The following is a 19,693-nucleotide window of genomic DNA, read 5'->3' as shown; positions in this document are numbered from 1 at the left end:
GTGGGACATAATATTATAGTTGTACACATATACCCCGTTTATTTACGCCCACACAAAGCCACTGACTGCCTGACTCCCAATGCATTGTATGGTTTGTGACCGCATGCCCATATTTCCTCTCCGCTAGAGAAATCCGCTCTCTCAGACGGCAAGCAACCCATCCGATTCGAACTTTCCCGGCCGCCAATCACTTTTGCGCTCCGTCCATTGGTAATCGCAATCTGGTGTGAGTAATGCCATAGGCTTTCCGTAAACTCACAATGAACTCTCCGGCAGGTTCCTCCAGCTTGAACTGTTCCATCAAAGCAGTGCAAATTTCTCCTTTGGAAATCACTTCATCGAGATTCTTTCACTGTATATAGAAAACCGGATGATACTTTCACGAACTCCAGAGTTGAGTCTATACAGACTCTCTTCGAAGTATATCAGCCAGGAGAATACGTCTCAGAAGTGGGAAGAAGTCAATGGGCGGTTTCTGCAAGCATGTTTCTGCGACATTTTCGCCTAGATTTCTGGGTAGGACAAATTTCCTTTCCTGTAGATCACAGCTGCTTCTGGGCGAATTCGCACTTTTGCCTTTTTCTTCGCCTAACATCCACCGTTTTCATTCGCCTTGCATTTTGCCGATTTTGAACAGTTTCGGTTTTTCGGAACTATTTGTCTGGCCTTTTTCCTCTTAGGCGCCTGCTGATTTCCCAGAGGATCCACATCTTTTTCCCGCACTCTCTTGTTTGGTGGCAGGTTGATCGCAATACGATTAGGCGTCACTTGGGACGCCAGTGACACCGTTGGGACAGCAGATGTCGAGTTGTCCTTAGAATTTCGTTCCTTCTGTTGCAATTTGCTGTAGAGCACTCTAATAGCCCTCACCATTTTTTTATGGATTTGTGCACGTTGTGCTTGTCCTTGATAAACTCGGCCAGCTCAACTATTTTTGCACCAAGCTCTGTGAAGGGTAATTCCTCTCATCAAAACTCTGCCCTTCATGAGCCATGGCCGGATTACTACTTTTAAATAGTCCTTCACATTCGGCATTAATTGACCTTGCCTCGGTTTTATTTTCGATGATGTTTGGCATTGGCGAAGATTTCAAAGTTGACGAACTCCTCCTGAATGGGTACTTTTCCTGGTCCTGGAGTACCTCCTGCTGTCGCTCCTCTTGAATATGTGCGGTCGATGTTCTGTCGTCCAGTGATCTGCTTTCAAATCATCTTTCTCCAATTTCGCTACTGGTGTTCTCGGTAGAGTGGTACTTCGCACCTCCTTTCCTACAACTATGATAAAAGACTTGTAGCATTAGATGTCACGGTGGCCAAGTTGCCCACCACTGAAGCACTGCGGTCGAGGGATATCGACGACCGGAGCCTACTTACTCACTCCCAAAAGCATAGCAACACATGAGATTTTCACTCTGCAGCAGGCGATGGGAAAACTGGTGGAGTAAACATTAATGAAGGCAAGACGAAATGCATGGTCAACAAACAATACAGATAATAGAATAGAATTTTGAAACCATTGGCAATTTCTCTTATCTAGGGTTGATACAACCAAGAGCAATTACGGCGACGAAATATTTCAGCTAACGGAAACAGTTCTACTCGGTCAAAGCTTTTATTGCGTGGTACCTGCTGTACCTACTGGAAGACAATGATCTTGGCAGTCCTCTTGTATTCCTTAGAGATTTGGCCTGCAACCAAGAAATGTTTCGAATTCTTAACCGTGTTGAAGAGAACAATCCATCGAGGAGTTATTAGTCCTCTACAGAAGGATAGACGACCGTGGCCTATATAACGATGAAATTTTTGAGCGATATCACGAGCGCCATTTGGTTTGCCATTAACCGCTTGATTCTACGACTTGTACTATACTAAGTTTTTAATTTTGCTAGGAACAGTCATGTTATTATCAAACCTTGCATCTATCTCCAGATTTCGCATCATTTTCTAGATCAGTTTGCCACTTTCCCCGGCTGTGAGCTTGGTCCGGGTGAAGTCGATCAGTTGTTAGGTCGTTGATCAGCGTGTCAAACTATTGTTGCCTAGGGCAGCCTCTGAGCCAAATTTCGCCGACTTGGATGCTAAGGTCAATTTTAGCGAGCGAATTATTATCATTCACGAGAATCGATAGATATAATCGAGTATTGCTATTTATTTCTCTAAATTAATTCTATTGTGTAAATAGTTCAATATTATCCAGTGGAATGAGAATTTTTAGATATCCAAATTGATTGAAACGTCACCAATAACAAATAGAAATCATGTCGGTGACAGAATGCAACCGTGGACTCCGCTTGGTTGCTCAAAATCCTTCGAAATTTTTGGTGTTTCACGACAAGCAGGGAAGGCTCTGAATGTATTCTTAAGCTTCAATTCTCAGGGCGAACTGAAATGAGGATTTAAAAATGTAAAGAGAGTCATGGTTTCGTCCCGCTCCGCAGTTATCATAATTCTTAACGGCCAGATTACAACATTGTTCTTGTTTCCCTCTTCCCGCTGTGGTTGTAGCTTAGATTAATTTACTGATTATTAAAGGTTTCATCGCCTCATCATTGTCAGGCCTTTATCTGGGCACTTGGAATTACCTATATGAAAACCTACACGGAATCAGATAGGCAATATTACGACCATGAGTATATTCAGGAGTTGTGTTTACAATAAAAGCAGTGCTGACACCTCAAACAATTCGGGAAAGGTATGAAAGGTTTTATTGATTTCTTATGTACGAATATTTGGGTACACGATGGTTCCACTTATATATAACTCATAGTGTATATGCGGTGAATAACCCGATATTCAATTCAATGTGGTACTCATGTGCGCCACTCTTGAGTAGTAGTAGCTTGTTCACAATAGAATGATTCTCCACCAAATTGTACGATGCTTCCTATTAAAATCTATTTTACTTCAAAATTTTACGTACCTAGAATGAAGCTAAGGGGAGTTCGCAGTAAATTTTCAAAATTCAAAAATATGCCATTATTAACTTTATTTGAGCAGATATCGTAACGAAGACCATCACAACTTTTGTCAGTTTTTTTCAATTAGGTAGTTTTTGAGAACGAGTCCTTGAAGTAATTGTCACTTTTCGGATCCTCACACCGGACCCCCTTTGTAACTAATATCAAAAGTAATATCTGCTTCAAAAAGTAAGAAGAAGACACCCTTCTTTAGGTGTACCTTCGCTCCCTTCCGCCCCCCCCCTTCAATGCAATGCGCAGCAATCTAGTGGAGGTTCCCACCTTCATACCATGCGCAGAAGGAGTACGATTTAATAATGATGATGGTTGAGCCTGCATGCTTATTAATGTCGCCTGCTGCAAAGGAATGAGTAGGATACGCATATCTGTACATATGTTAATTATGAGATGGAAGAATTCATTTGCTGGTAATTACATACAACGGTACTCACTTGTGATGTATTCTCCAGCCTGCGTCGTATTTCTCGTGCTCGTCTACTCCGAATGTGCGGTTGCGAGTATGACTTACATACGTATTCCGCAAATTCTCACATTCTAGTAAATATAATTATCAATTATTAAATTAGCTGAGTTTTTATTAACGGAATGAAATAAAACCAAACAGTTATATTTTCTCGCCATACCTTAAGATTATATGAATAACTATTTGAGGTCGAAGGCATCTTCGTGCGTGCAAACTGTTTAAGCAAAATTTCGAGTTCGATGGTTGCAGTGGGCGTAGATCAACGGCTGAGTTCTTTGCCACTGACATAACATTCAATAAATAGAAAGGTTTACGATGTATTGAGTTTACTTCGCGTTATTGCTTCACTTAATGGACAAGGCACGAAGTAGTTAGCAACTTGTGAGCTATTTTCATTGCGTTTATGAATTGCTAGAAAATACCATCAACATCACTACTAGCTGATTTAATTAACACTTACACTCAGCTAACATGCTGCCAATTTGAAATAGCAGATCTTTATTTTGTTTGGAACGTACGAGTACATACACCCCCATATAGCGCGCCTCCACGTCTGATCCAGATGCAGCATGCGATATAATAGTTCATGCGCATTGGGTTGCGATGCTTCATAACTTTTTGGTCGATCGATTATCGATTTGGTGATAACCATAGCTGGTGCTGGCAAAATCAAACTATTTTGATGAGGTTTTCTGTTCAGCACTTCACCCGCTTTTTGTTTAGATGGATGCATCAGAGTTCCAGCCTTCCTAGCTATTGTTTACGTTTCACATGATCGCTCAGAAGTACATATTTCATGTTCTCGTTTTCGGATTCGATTTTTTTTTATCCAGGAAACGCCGTTTGTTACTTATTATTTTGTAGGTTCGCCTTCACAGAAGGTCTACAAAGAGTGCTATATTAGTTCACTGGAATTAATAGGAATGCACTGCTATCGTTCACTATTTACGCTAGACTTTTATATAGCCCACTCGAGCACAAAGCCATTTATTTGGCTGAATGCAGTGTGAATTAAGAATAAATGTTCCTTTTGTTTATGCCACACTTAACTTGGTACATTCCTGGAAGTAAAAGTTTATATACGAAATATTAACCATGCCTGCTTTGGTAAGAAGGAATGCACGATCAAAGTCAATAACGTAGTCGTTAAATATCTGCTCCAAAGGTGAATAACAGCCAAATCTAACGGTAATTTGAACATTTCGCTCGGCTACCATTCCTTTTCATATTGGAAAGATTGCGCTTTCTTGTCAGTCGAGCCAGTGTTCTACCCTCCTCAATAACAGAATTGCTCGAAATGTCTGCAGCGTTTGAAGAAATCGCGGATAAGCAGATTCTTCCGTTGAAATTTACTCGAAGTATTTCTGCCATCTATCCATCGCAGTTGGACGTTTGGTAAGCAAAGTACTGTTTTTATCATTAACACAGCATAAATGGTCACCATTTTCTGGTGGCTGGTGTCAGCGATAGATAAGTTGATATTGATCTCCCTCGCCGTCCCAAGTATCGAGTTTATCATAAAGATCTTTATAGTAGTCTACCGAGCTAACAGCAATCGATTCCCTTGTTTTTTACTGCATGTAGTCATGTGGGGTATCAAATGAAATGTCCCGATTAGTTCTTTCTAAAGCCGATCTTAGTTTTGGTATTTATTGAAAAGGCAAGGAGTGCGGGGACCGGAAAGTGAGCATGCACCACAATGACAGAGTGCACATCAGCCAAAGAGAGAATCCGCAGCGCAATACACAGAAGTGAAGCTCGCTGGGAGGACCCTGTCGACGGGGGGAATGCCAGCTCGTGGTGACTTGGTTACAAACTGGTAACCCGAAAAATGGGATCGCATTATACGAGCACTATTCCGAAGACTACCCACTTTTCTCTATAAAAGAGTTGGTATCGCGGCAGACTTATTGCTCGGCGACCCTGAGCTGCCGCCTGCATACCAACTACTTTATATACTGGTCACCACCGGGAAAGCTATTCAGCGATACGAGCGGCAGTTCAGTTTTAGAACAGGGAGTTCCACAGCTCTCATGCAAGTGGTGGTTGCCATTCATCGGGCGAAGGCACACAGCTGCCGAGCTCGACGGGTGCTCCTCGTTACGCTGGATGTCAGAAATTCCTTCCGTAAAATAGAAAGACATTCTCCGCACACTAGACAATACTTTCCAGCAGACTTGGCATATTGATGCGTCGGGTAGGCCGACGGAGGATTGATTTCAACCTTGCACAAAAAAAAAATGAAGTGGTAAGAGGATCCCGACCCTGCGTCTCATATCGATCGGCGACAATCGACTCAAAACCAATGATTTCGTACCTAGGACTGATACTTGACTCGAATAGCAGTTTTTTCGAGTTGAAGTGTCGGCCATAAGTCACCTAATGGCAAACAATGCGGGACCTACGTCTTGCAGGCAACGTCTCGTGATGGGAACAACGCAGTCTCTTCTGCTGTACGGCGCAGAGTTGTGGGTCGACCCCCTTGTGCGAGTACAGAGACGGGATCTTGGCGGGTAGCGTCTGCGCACCACACTGTCTCTCAACCGGCCATGATGATGATCGCGGGATTGATCACTGTTGCTCCTCTTGTTAAGAAGCGTAAATACAAGCGCATGCAAGAACGCAACGTACACTAAATAAGTGGCAACTCTCTTGGCAAAATGAGAACCAGATGGACAAAGGACTCAGAAGCTTAGAGGTGTGGTTGAATCGGAAGCATAGTGAGACTGATTATTTCCTTACCCAGCTCATAAGCTAGCATGGGTTTGCAACTGTACCTGCAAAATATTCAGAAATCACGATCTCCTTACTATGTGTTTTGTAATGCATTGTGGACGACAACCATCACGCACATTTTTATTGTAATAGGTGGGATGGGATTCGTCAACAACATTATTTGAGCACAGGGGATCTCTCTTTAGACAACTGTCGGGGAGATGCTGTGGAAGGCTGCAGGTGAAACCGTGTTGCGCATTACGTTCCAGTCCACGTCGTTGCAAAGAAGATAGAGCTCGACCGGTGGAGGGCCGGATAGCAGGGAAATCCTTGAACTGAAAGTTGCCCTTCTCCTTTCCCCTCACGTTGGTGAAAGGAATTCACCAATTTAAAGGCTCCCAAGGCAAGGGAACTCGGGGGCTAGCCCGAAGTAATGTGAGAAACGGTTCCAGGTTAGCTCTCTTACTATGGGGAGATGCTTAGTTGGTAGTCCGACGACGTACTGTTGCACTCTGTGCGTAAATGCATTCACCTACCTTACCCCAAAAAAAATGATAGTGAGTCGATCAAGATACTTCACAGAAGTGACGGTAGTACACGAACCACGAACACCACCGTTACGTACTCATAAAACGAAGGAATGAAGGTAAAATTTACAGGACTTTCATGCTAGTAAGCATGTTAGTTGTTATTTAGTGGGTGGAATAGTTTTCATTCTTAGTGTTTTTAGAAGCATGATTCAGAAATCGTCTGATTCGTTTCTTGAGCTTTTACAGTTCTTGGTTCCCCCAGGGAATCGTGTGTTTGCCTCGGGTAATTAGGCAAGCTTCTTCACAGTACCCTAAAAGTGTGCGATTCAGAGTTCCCAATTGATTGTCTGTCCTCAAAGGAGTCCTTAGTTGCCAAGCCAGCTGCACTTTATTCCCGAGAAGTTCACTGAAGTTTCCTAGGCGTAGTTTGGTCACACCAAATAATGTTCAGGAATTCATACTTTTTAAGGTTTTGTGTAAATACAAAACCTTATTAAAATCGGTTTACTGTCTACCTGTCTGTCCGTCACACGCATTTTTCTCGGAGACGGTTATAGCGATTGACACCAAATTTGATAAAAAGGTGGAACTATGAACGCTCACGCATATAGTGAGTTACATTTTTTTACGACGAATTTAAGGGGGGGGGGGGTCCCCATACATGCAAAAGGGGGTGTAAATTTTTTTTTCATCATTTTTTTAACCAACCCATTTTCAAAAACTACCAAACCAAAAAATCTGAAAAAAATCAGGGGGCTACCCCTATATGGTGCCTAGGCTCTGAAATACCCTCTATATCGACACCTGTTCAAATAAAGTTGATAATAGTACATTACTATAAGTTTTAGTAATTGACAGGAAAACCCCCCTTAAGTTCACCCTAGAATCACATTTTGCAGCAATGTAGGCTATAGCATAGAGCATGATCTTGCCACATTTGGTGAAAATCACACTATTACTAACAAAGTTATACTAGGTCAAACCTGTCGCTCCTCTGCAAATTCAAGACTGTGAATGTCAATATCACTTGAAAGTGGATATCTTCACATAATATTATATATGCATATTTTACGTGCTACGTGCTAATGGGAGGTAAAGGCACACTGAAATCTCTTTATAAAAGAAATACACAAAACCTTTCATACCTGAAGTGTCTAGCTTCCGGCTTCCCGACTTGTTATCTTTATTAACCCCGCAGGTATTCCGTCTACACTTGTCGGTTTATTGTTTCTGGGCACTTTTTGTACATCTTTGACTTCGTGGAGTGTAAGTGGTGCGCTCGCGGTATCCGCTCCCTCGATGAGCGGAGATTAGGTTGTCCAATTGATTAGCTGCTCGAAATGTTACACACATCCCCATTACGTCTCTGTAAAATATATTTCTGGCCTGGAATCTCCCGATCCTTTTAAGAGTATATTTTGCGGAAATAGCTCTTCAATAATATTGGCCAAGTGGGTAGATTCCCACAGCTTTCTTTCTGAGTAAAAACATCAATATAAGAAACAGCTTTTCAGTTATACGCGGTATTAGATTTTTATGTATTACCTACCAATGGTAACTTCGGTACACATAACATACAAAGCAAATTTCCGTGCACTTCGTTTCACACCAGGGCAAAAGTTGAACAAAGAAAATATTCGTGCATACAATTTAGGGTTTCCCGAAATTACTTAATATGAAATAGTCTCTTACGTCAAGGCGTTACGGTTTATCCGGAGCGCAATATAATAATTAAGTAATGTAATATAATCCACAAACATTGGTTTTACGTCAACTTCAAAATTATATGGATTAACGCTCAAACAGTCATTCAGTGACTTTGCAGATAGGCTCTATCGCTGCGTTGTCCGTGCAGTTGATCATAAAACTTAAAAGGGGTTTGCGCCTTGTAAAATTCATTTCGCTAATCCAAAAGACATTTGTCTAGCGTCTATGCACCAATCATCAACAAACCATAAAAACATTTTGATGTTGGGTCTGCAAGTGGACAACCGAACGGACAGACAGATAACTCGGCAGTTTTACTAGTAGGATTAGGGTAGGTCCAGCGCACATGCCTACAAGTCCATAAAGAAACTGAAATGTGTTTTATCCAGAAGACTAATAAATTGGAGAAAAAAGTAACTAACGGAAAAGCAGCATATGAGCTTTTCTCATGTCGTTGCGTTATTTGCAATTATTCAACATGACAGAAATGTAAAATTGTGCACAAAATGTAAAGTTGGTTGAGATTTGAGGTGATGTCGGAATGTTCCATGTTGGTATGCATTCGTATTCAAAACTGCCTGTTGAACAGGCTGTCATGGGCCTTTTAAGTACTTTTACTGCAAATCTGAGTCTGATGGCAATTGGTTTGTTACAAGCTCCGTCCACGATTATCTTAGACTGCGTACCTGCGGTCTATTTGGAATATGATTGCATTAGATAGATACCACGAGTGCATGCGTGTGCCACTTCATGCAATCAAGAAGATTCAATCTCATTATTGCACGGCTGCGAATCGATGGTTTCCTGGAGAGTGAATTACTCGTAAATACTTTTATTGGAGCTACGATTGCAGATTTTGAGTGGAAGTTTCAATAAATCAGCGCATATTATCTATCTACTAAAATGTATGATCGAAAATAATGTGCAATTTGAACAGATTGTATCCGATCGACTGCGGACACCACAATTTATGCCTACTATATATCGCATGAAAGGATTTCCATTTTTCTCTACTTTGAAAATTTAGATTTTCAAGAAAGTAACCAAACAAATTCCTTCCCAGACGGTCTAGATCTCTGCTTCACTTTTACAAAAGTGTCTGTATTGTTAGAGTACCATCGTAATAGTTTATAAAGCATGGTCTTCTGGCGTAATAAATGTGGTAAACTGCTTTTGCGCTAAAAGGAAGGAGTTTTTTGTAGGCATTATCCTAATATATAGTAGCTGGCGCCAAATGCATTAATGTATTAATATATTATGTGTTAATATATTACCGCTTTCTAATCCTAATGTAAACAGCAATCCATAATGAACAATAGAAAAGCGTCCTTTAATACAATTATCCCAAGAACTTGATAGAAGTAGTTGCAGGTTGGGTTGAAAAACAAAGAGATTAGACTACTACCACAGTTTGAATGAACGAAACGACTGCAAGATGCTAATATAATATTTATAAGCCATCAGCTCCATCGGATGAAAGCTTGTAGCGAATCGGATATTGTGAAGATTGTAAGAAAGTTGGTGAGCAGTATCCAAATTCACTGGAAACTAACTGAAATCCTAGATGTGCCTTTTGAATCTTGTGAACTGCAGTAACAGATAACGATTGTTTTAGAAACTCCAGTTGGTTGTCTCATCTGCCTCCTGAAGCACATTTATGAACCCACACAATCTCTTTCCTATTTGTTTTTTCTATTCATTCATAATCATCGCATTTAAAGCACAGCACCAAAACGAACATAAACATTCATGGCCAGCTGGGATTTCAACTCGGGTCAATGAGATTGAAATTCTGATGCTCAACCCAAGTTCAACATCGACTGCTTCTATGATCCAGCAATCGTTCAACAGTAGGAGAGTAAGCTTCCAGCACAAGTCCTTCGATGTAAAAAACATTAATGGTCTATGTCAGTCACAATTATGACCACTTCACCGCGGTTCTTTATCATATCAGGAAATATCAAACAGAAATCAAATCAACTCGGTCATGAACGCACTCGAACAAAGTAAACTAGCTTGACTTAACGATCTCCTGTCATCGCCAGTCAGTCTGAGAAACTCGGCTTTGTTGGTGTTTATAATAGTCCAACATTGCTTAGCTCTTTTTCAAGATCCAGGGCTATACAAGACTGTACAAGGTTCATGACTCGGTTAGTGAGCGAAGCTTTGGTGTTTGAGGAAAGATAACATTGTCCATTGAATTCCTCCAGTGACGGCAATGTGAAAAACATCACCGATAATGAAAAGAACAACTATCTATGACAAGGTGCAACTCTAGCAAACTTTGCTTTCGATCCCGAATTTCTATGAAATTTTACCTTGATACAGCGACCCAACATTTGCGCCGCCGAGTAACTCTCCCGCACAGAGCATTCCAGATACACTCTCTGTTCCAGCTGTCGAGAGCTTACCCGAAATCGATGAAGGGCAGGTGAAACGGTGCTCTCACTGCTCCAGGATAATCCTAAGGGAATTACTGTCGTCAGTACAGAAGGATCCAGAGTGGAAACCACCATGCTCTCTGTCAATGGGGCCTTCGAGGTGTGCCTTGATGCGTCCTAGTATAATTGTAGCTAATATCTCCGCGACAGCAGGAAGTACTCAAATACCCTTTCGATTGTTGCAGAAAGCATTCAAATACCCTTCCGACTGTCGTACGCAATGCGAGTGCTCTTCTTCGAAACCTTAACGCTCATTCGCTTTTTCCAATCATTGGGGAAGATCCTGGATCCGACAAAGATCCAGATGAAGTGGAAATTTACCTACCTCTTCAGCTGCTCATAACCTCAACGTTAACATTTAGATCGAACACATTGCGCTCACCCTCGCTTGCAGCCATTGGTAAAGCTCTTAGTCAACTAAGTCCCGTACCGTCCTTTTGGGGAGTGACCGTCAACTTTGTTCCCGCCAAATATAAAAACAGTTTTTAAGGCGCCCATCCATAATTTAGGGTGAGTTGTTCAGAGTTGATACCGCTCGCGGACCAAAAAATTTTTCAACTACTGGGCGGCAGCCAGATTGCGGAATGGCTCATATTGAATCTGGGAGGCCTAAGCTTCTGCGTCCAGACGTAGTCCCGTCACAGATCCGAAGCTGTCGAATCGTCATGATTCGAAGCCGATGCCAGCACCTAAATGGTCTACACACGTCGGTATGAATGAGTTACAATACCTTCTTGGCTCCGTTTTGCAAACTATCAAAACGTTTTTAAGTTTTAGTGTGAAACAAAATCTTATAAAATCGGTTTACTGTCTGCCCTTCTGTCCATCTGTCAGTTTGTCTGCCACATCCATTTTCTCGGAAAAGGTTACTTTCATTGATACCAAGTTTGGTGGAAGCGTGGGGGCTATGAATCTCCTCGCAAGCAGTGAATACATTGAGTTTAAAGAGATCCCCACACATGAGTATTGTCAATTTTCTTTTTACCGAATATAGTCATGTGGGGTATCAAATGAAAGGTTTCGAATAGAACCTTCAATGCTGGTCTTTTTAAAGTTTTGTTTGTAAAACAAAACCTTATTATTAAAATCGGTTCAACGTCTGTCTGTCTGTCTTTTTTTTTTTTGAGGAGGTGGAAATCTTCAAAAGGCACTGGTCTGGACACACCAGCGTGTAGGATTTTTACCCACTAAAACCACCCCCGACTCCCTCCCTGCCCTGCGGGTCTACCATAAGGCAATTACATCTGTCTCTCTGTCTGTCTGTCACAGGCACTTTTCTCAGAAACGGCTATACCGCTTGACACGAAATTGGGTGAGAAGGTGGGACCTGTGGACCCCCAAACATGCAGTGAGTGATATCCTCCTACGTTGAGATTTAGGGGGGGTCCCCATACATGTTAAAGGGGGGTGTAACATTTTTTTTCACCAAATATAGTCATGTGGGGTATCAAATGAAAGGTCTCTATTAGTACTTTTTGAAGCCGATCTTGGTTTTGAGATTTGTTAGAAATTCGGGGAGTGGGAGGGGTGCAAAGTGATGATTTCTTTAACGGAGCCATTCTCAGAAACTACCCAAGTTGAAAATCTGGACAAAATCATCAAGCTGCTTCTATACAGTGCCCAGGCCACAAAATACTCTCCATATCGATAACTGTTCAAATTAAGTTAATAATAGTATATTACCATATTTTTGGGAAAATTGAGTAAAACCCCCCTTAAGTTTATCTCAGAGTTTTAAAAGTTGGTAGTAGTATAAAATATAATATGAAACATATTATCTCCAAGTTTGGAGTAGTAACAAAGTTACAGTAGCTCAAAGTTGTCTTTACCGTGTAAATTTACAATCCGAAGTACTACCCGAATCTGATATGCTAAATGCATATACTTAACGGGCTACGTACTAATAGGATATTTCTACACTCAAATATACTCACAGGAGAAGCAAACAAAACCTTTCATACCGGAAGCGCCCAGCTTCCGGTTTCCCGACTTGTTTGAGACTTTAAGCAAAGTAATAATTTCCTTCACGTTCTCAGAAAATACTCAATCTGAAAAATGTGTAACTATATGGTGTCTATCTTCCAAGCATATGTTTGTTCAAATAAAGTTAATAATAGCGTTTTACTGCATTTATTATTAGTATATTGTTGACAAATTGACTTAGGTTTATCCTAGGATCATCAAGTTGCAATAATATACACTATACTATAAAGCATTATACAACTAAGTTTGGTGGGAATCACACTATTATTAACAAAGTTCTAAGAGATCAAATTGTCTTTTTATGCCACTTGTTGCAATTTAAAAATTTGAATGTCAGTATCAGAGTGGCAAACTAAATATGTGAACATTATAGGCTAGATGCAAATGGAACAAATACCCCACCCAACATCCACTTCTATATATCAGAAATGCACAAAACCTTTCACACCTGAACCGTTAAGCTTCCAGTTTGTTGACTTATTTCTGTATACAATGCGAATTGACTGTTTTCAATTCGTATGGCCAAAACACTAAAACCTTCCGGTTTTACAGCGTATTTTTCCTTGACCGTTTTTGGCTGATTAGCGAAATATTACAGAGTTTTTCTGATTATTTCCTTTCTTCTGAAGGTGAACCTATTTTCAAAACATTCAACAATGCCACATTACTATTACGCACTTTGAGCACTTTCCCTTCTTTGGCTTACTCATCTTTTGCTAATGGAGCATTTTCTTCAATGCTCGCCTTTAATGCCGTCAGATTGGGTGACCGTTCCTCCGTTCTCAAAGATGTCTTAAAAGTTCTAAAACTTAATGGAAAATAGTTTAGCAACTTTAGCTCAAATCTTCCATCACTGATTTCTATAATGCCGCCGGACATATTTTGAATGATTGACTTTTCGTCAATCATTCAAAATATGGCAAATTGTCTGATAATTTTCATTAACATATTTTCTTTTTTATAATTAAAATTATACATTCGCAAAACGACACCTGTAATCTAGTAGAATTTTATGTTTATAAAACTCGTATTCACCTTAAGTCTATTAAAATCGTGGATTTTCAAAACACACATGCCATTTACCTTATAGTCCATAAGAACCTTACTTTTGCAAAGCCGCACAAATAGCAAAATCTAAAATGCATATGCAATAATTTTAAAATCAATAATTTTACCTTACTTTTTTCCAGAATTGCAAAAATAGAAAATGTATCAATTTGTATGTAAAGGAAAGCATTAAGCACTCTGGAATCTAATCTCTTCGATTTATTTTCAATTCACTTCCTTTTTGCGCAAGCAGTTCATGGGCATACATATAAAGCGCTGAGTACTCCAACTTCGTCGTCCTTCAACTTTCAATATCACTATCTTCGGCTATCTTTCTAACCAGCGATCTACTCTCAAACATAAAAGGTTGAAACCAGTTGGGACCGCAGTGAGTCCTTGAGGATTTAACGTGAGAACCCGTCTGGACGACTTCTTAAGACACGGATTGATTTTGTGACCGCAATCAGAGCTCCGCTGAGACAAGCAACAACGCTACCAGTCTATACCAAGTGCACCTAAGGAGTACGGCACTCATGTTGAAACGCAACACCACGCCGGGGCCCGAAGGTCTCTTCTCGCTTGAGCATGACCATCAACCCCCATGAAGCTCCCACTAGGGGGCCAACCGCAAATAACCGAGCTGTATTCACATACAACGGGAGTTCACCCGAAGTATGAGAGTCCAGGGACTATCTCGGTTCCCATGGTACCAGTATACCCCTGGTGAGGTTTCGTGACCAATTTGCCACTTTATATGAGTCCCCGTGCAGATTAGGGTCTGATCGCCCTGATTAGGCCTTTGGAGCATCCGCCTACTGCATCACGGCCGGCAAGCCAAAGTGAGTACAGCGTCTCCCGGAGCCACCACTATGGAAGTTCTCCTTGGCCACTTGGTTTTGGTTTGGCCGACAGGGTTTCCGCCCCATCTTCCTCACCACCACCTCTGACCACCAAGTTGAGACCACAATCAACTCATACGCTTGACAAGCTGCTGCGCGATATCCGAATGATAAACCGTCTTTTCTACCCAGGGTCACATAAAAACCCGAAGGCGTTTGTCACTGGAGCAAACGTTCATCGCCAACTGTATAATTTTTCAATTACGTAACCAAACATGCGGTAATTCAATTCAAATTGAGTTTTCTAACATGCATTGGATAATACATACCTATTATTGAATCGAAGCTACCGGAAATTCAAGAGAAATACAATTTGCCGGTTAAATTTTTTTCAATGCTCGGACACCGAATTCAATTATAGGATCTAAGCACTTACAGCCATTTCAGCCACCAAAGATCATGAAATTCGTGCGACCAGAAGAAGGATATTCTTGATGATTCCTATGGTTTGAATAAAGGTTTGGACACTATGTTAATTAACAGCCGATAGCAGCTTGCTCCACAAAAAAACTGGTCAGGAAATCTGCTAGGCCCTTCGTGTTTTCCATCTTCAAAGAACTGAAATCCTTCGCGATTAACTTTTAAGATCTTCTGACTTTCAACCTCCTGTCACCGAAGAGAGGAAACTTACTTTTCAGTTCTCCGGCCATTCACTTTTAAAATCTCTGATTTCCCTTGGAAATAACTTTTTAGGTCTTTCGATTTGCTGTCATCGAACAGACAAAAACGATCTCCCAGTGCTGCATCCAGCTGATCTGCTGCCAACCGCCTCAGACAGTCCCGATCCCACTAATTTTCATTTTTGCTGACTCCATAAGTGAAAAGTACAACAATTTGCTTTGCATTACAAGCGACATGCACAATCGTCCCAACAGATGCCAATCGCTTTGCCTGCATCAATAATAGGTTATATGAGCAATAGATAAGTTTATAAAGGTCAACGAACGATTTTGCTCGGTCAATTTTTGCGTACACCATTCGAAAATTATTAAGAAATAAAATTTGAAATTGTTGAAATGAAAATAAATTCCTGAGTTTAGAAGAAAGTGGCTTCTTTCAAATGAGTAAAATTAATTATTTTAAATGTTAGATATTAAAATAATACTAATCGTTGGCGCAACAATCCAATTTGGATCAGGGCCTTGAAGTGTGTTAGAGCACTTCATTCAAAACTGTAACGGTACACTACAGGTTAGCCTTACTACCCTGATTTGATTCAGGTGCTCGTTCACAGGTGAGTCGACTGGTATCCGGCGTCAAATCATGATACACAAAGTGTAGTATCACTTTACCAATACCGAGCAATATCCAAAAATCACAAAACATCACAACTACATACATGTGATGTGTCAAATATTCTTTTCTAAGGTCTTTGGAACGAGGACCACCATCTGACTAGCAAGAAAGTACCACTGTTCCAATATGGAAAAAGAAAGGTAGTTCAGCAGAATTTTCAAATTACCAACCAATCCGGCTACTTTCCCATACCATGAAAATTTTGGAACGCATTCTTAAAAAACCCACTCGCGAAATCGTTGAAATAACCGTGAACCAAGTCGGATTTGTCAAAAACTGCGGGACTACTGACGCAATACACGCACCGTGAGAAGTATCGCCGTCTTTACATTGCATTTGGCCATGTGCCACATCAACTCATCTGGTATGCTTTACGACAACACTTAGTGCCAGAAGAACTCGTGTGCTGGATTCAATTGCTCTACCACGATCTGAAAAGTAAAGTTCGAAGTATGGTGGGGGTATCGAAACCGCTTCCTGTCTCTGTTGGTGTTCATCAAGGAAGCGGCCTCTCACCACTCCTCTTTGTCCTTGTTATGGGCACCCCCACTCGGGACATCCAATGTTCAGCGCCCTATACACTGCTTTATGCAGATGATGTTTTCCTAGCATCTGATAGCAAAAATGATCTCGAGCAACTTGTCCAAAAATGGAATGATCGCCTCATGCAACACGGTCTCAGATTGAATGTAAATAAAACCGAATTTTTGACAACCGATCTCCAGGAAACAGGCACAATCTCTGTCAGCAGCAGTGATCTACGCAGAACTGAGCGATTTAAATACCTTGGGTCAACGCTATCAGCCAATGGAGAACTGCGTTATGAAATTGCTTCACGCATTAACGCATCCTGGATTAAGTGGCGTTCCACAACTGGTGTTCTTTGTGATCGACGTATCAACGAACGTCTCAAATCTAAAATTTACCGCAATGTCGTCCGTCCTATCGCTCTCTATGGTTCTGAGTGTTGGCCGACTACAAAAGAAAATGAACGGCGTCTTGCGGTAATGGAGACGAAGATGCTACGTTGGACTAGTGGCGTCACACGTTTAGATCACATCCGAAATGAGGATATCCTTGATCGTTATGGGGTTGCACTGATCGTGGAAAAATTGCGAGGGATGCATCTTCCATGGTATGGTCACGCAATTCGCACTAACGAGAATTCACTTGGCGAGATTGGTCTGAACATCGAAGTCGATGATAAACGACCAAAAGGCAGGCTTAAACAACGGTGGCTTGATACGCTGGATGGGGATTTAAAAGCCTGGAAATTGCACCCAGATCAGGCATTCGATAGAGCCAAATTGCGAAACCGATCAAGACGAGCGGACCCCGCTTGTGAACGGGACAAAGGCTGGAGAAAAAGAAGATGGTGACGTTAGTCACATCACCGAGTATTAATATAATGTATCGTTCGATACTATACCGTTCTTGCGGTGGCGGGTGTGGAGATAACAGAAAAGTTATGTGCTTCGAAAGAAGTTCAAAATATGCAAAAGATCACTTCTTTTGAGGATAAATATGTGCTCAGAAGAATAAAATTCATATCCAATAAATTCTATGCACTTTCCAAATAGCAGCCTACATAACTCCCACGGTTGCTTCCTTTATATAGGTAACATCCACATCTCTCAGATGTTATAACGGCGGACATAAGATATGCCGCTAAGTATAACACTAATTGAATAAATTCATTTCAAACACTCTCTATGTCTTTCAGCTTGCAAATCTTTACACTACATTCATCAAGTGTCTATAATAGCATTCGTAGTAACAAACATGTCAATTGCAAATTACCTCTAATCACGACATCAATGTTACTGTATCTGCTTAACGGTCATGATGTTTTTCTCAAGATCATTTTGCGTCTAAGTCGGCGATTTCTAGTGCATCTAGTTATATTGGCCATTTTGCGAAGCATCCAATGGGAAAATTAAGAATACAGATTCTGAATGTTTATTGTTGACATCAGAAATGCTAAGAATAATTTTATATCCTATAACATGCATACTGCATTTTTACGACTCCAATATATAACAGGCAAATATTGCGTCTCCTATGGTTTGTCAACGCAGACCTACATAGCTATCTCCAACGAACTTTGAGGGTTTTACAAGTGCATGGTATATATATATATGTATTAGTATAAAATCACTAACTCAGCATAGTACGGTTAAATCTTTTATGTTTACGAGGAACCGACTTTCCAAATGGTACATGGAAACTATTAAAAAAATTAAATGATTTGAAAAAACTTGCATACCGTCATGCACATTCAAGCTACACTAGTCTTCGATTTGTTGGTCAGTAAAGGCAATCCATGGCTACACATGGGTTATTCTGCAAACTGCAATTTGAAATTCATCCAAATGAATCGAAAAGCATCTAAGATCTGAAGGGATGCCCCACCATTTAGTGTTATTTTAGATTTGTTCTGAGAAAATTAATAAAAAGGAAATCGTAAACTACCTACCACAACTTTATCACTGAAAACCTAGTTACGTCGATCTGAGTGAATTGCTCGGCCGCACTTTGGCATTAGCGCGTGATTACTATTGCGGAAAAGCGGAAACTATCGATTCCTTTTGACATTAATTATAAATAATACAAACCAACAGTGAAGTGCGTTTACTCATTTGTGCAGTGAATCCCCACAAAAATGGCGCTGTATCCATCATCCACTCGCCCGCGAACACTCATGGAGCAACTGCTGGCCAAGAAGATTGAGGCTGCATCTTCACAAATTGGGCCGGCAGGAAGTCGCCTGCTACGAACGGATTCTTTGGACTCGACCAGCAGCATTGGTTCGCTGGGATCCCTGATTCTTGGAGACGACGTATGCCGATGCGATGACTGCCTTTTGGGAATAGTCGATCTGTATGTGATCAGCGCTGAAGCAGCTAAGAAGAAGGTAAGTCTTGCTCGAATGACTCGTATTCAAGTAAATGAGTAGATTTCGAACGATAGTCAACGTTGTGCAGTTGAGTATAATCAAAAGTTGTCAATATGTCAAACGAGTTGAATATGGTTCGTTTTCTAAGAGGCTTTATGAATAATCTGATTAGCTCTAGAGGTTGCGATTGGAAAGACTCGTAAATTATTTACGATGTCAAATTTGCATTAAACGGATTTGTGGTTAGGGGAATTCGGTAAAAAATATTCCATAATTCCTCTACTGAGAAGAGGTGACCGTTCCGGTCAGATTTAGTATTACGGGGGAAGATATCTGTAAACATTCAAATACAAGCCAATATTTAGCATTTTTTTAAATAATACGGTTGTTGAGAGGTTAAATAATTTTTTTTAATAATATTTCATTGGTAAATACTGTTATACGAAAGATGTACAGAATATTTCAACGAAATAAAGAAAGTATTTTTTGAGTTATTCTGGAAATTTTTCAGTTGGATAGGCTCTCAGAACGAGAGCTGTTACATTTGAGCCCTCACTACCCTACGTTTCACACGATATCAAATATACCAATTTCAAAAAATATTAATTGAGCCCATTCATTTGATATTCCATAAGGCCATATTTTGTAAAAAAAAATGTTGTACCCTCCTTTCGCATGTATGGGGAGCTCCCTTTAAACTAAACACAAAATGTCGCCACTTACTGTATGTAAAGGGTTC

The 19,693-nt window shown here is 40.7% G+C and overlaps 1 protein-coding gene and 1 long non-coding RNA gene across 2 annotated transcripts in view; one reads left to right on the top strand and one right to left on the bottom strand.

Moving 5' to 3' along the window:
• LOC119655964 overlaps positions 1-19,693 on the top strand; it is a 284,525-nt gene that overhangs the window by 154,829 nt on the left and 110,003 nt on the right. The window lies entirely within an intron of this gene.
• Positions 2,830-3,916, bottom strand: LOC119655965. Its single transcript, XR_005249972.1, has 3 exons — positions 3,601-3,916; positions 3,409-3,511; positions 2,830-3,313 (listed from the first exon to the last, which is right to left on the bottom strand). It is a non-coding gene; the product is annotated as an uncharacterized LOC119655965 (long non-coding RNA).

Source organism: Hermetia illucens, chromosome 4, assembly GCF_905115235.1.
Source record: "Hermetia illucens chromosome 4, iHerIll2.2.curated.20191125, whole genome shotgun sequence".
Taxonomy (NCBI): domain Eukaryota; kingdom Metazoa; phylum Arthropoda; class Insecta; order Diptera; family Stratiomyidae; genus Hermetia; species Hermetia illucens.
Note: the sequence above shows the minus strand (reverse complement) of the source record. Positions and strands in the feature narration are given on the sequence as shown.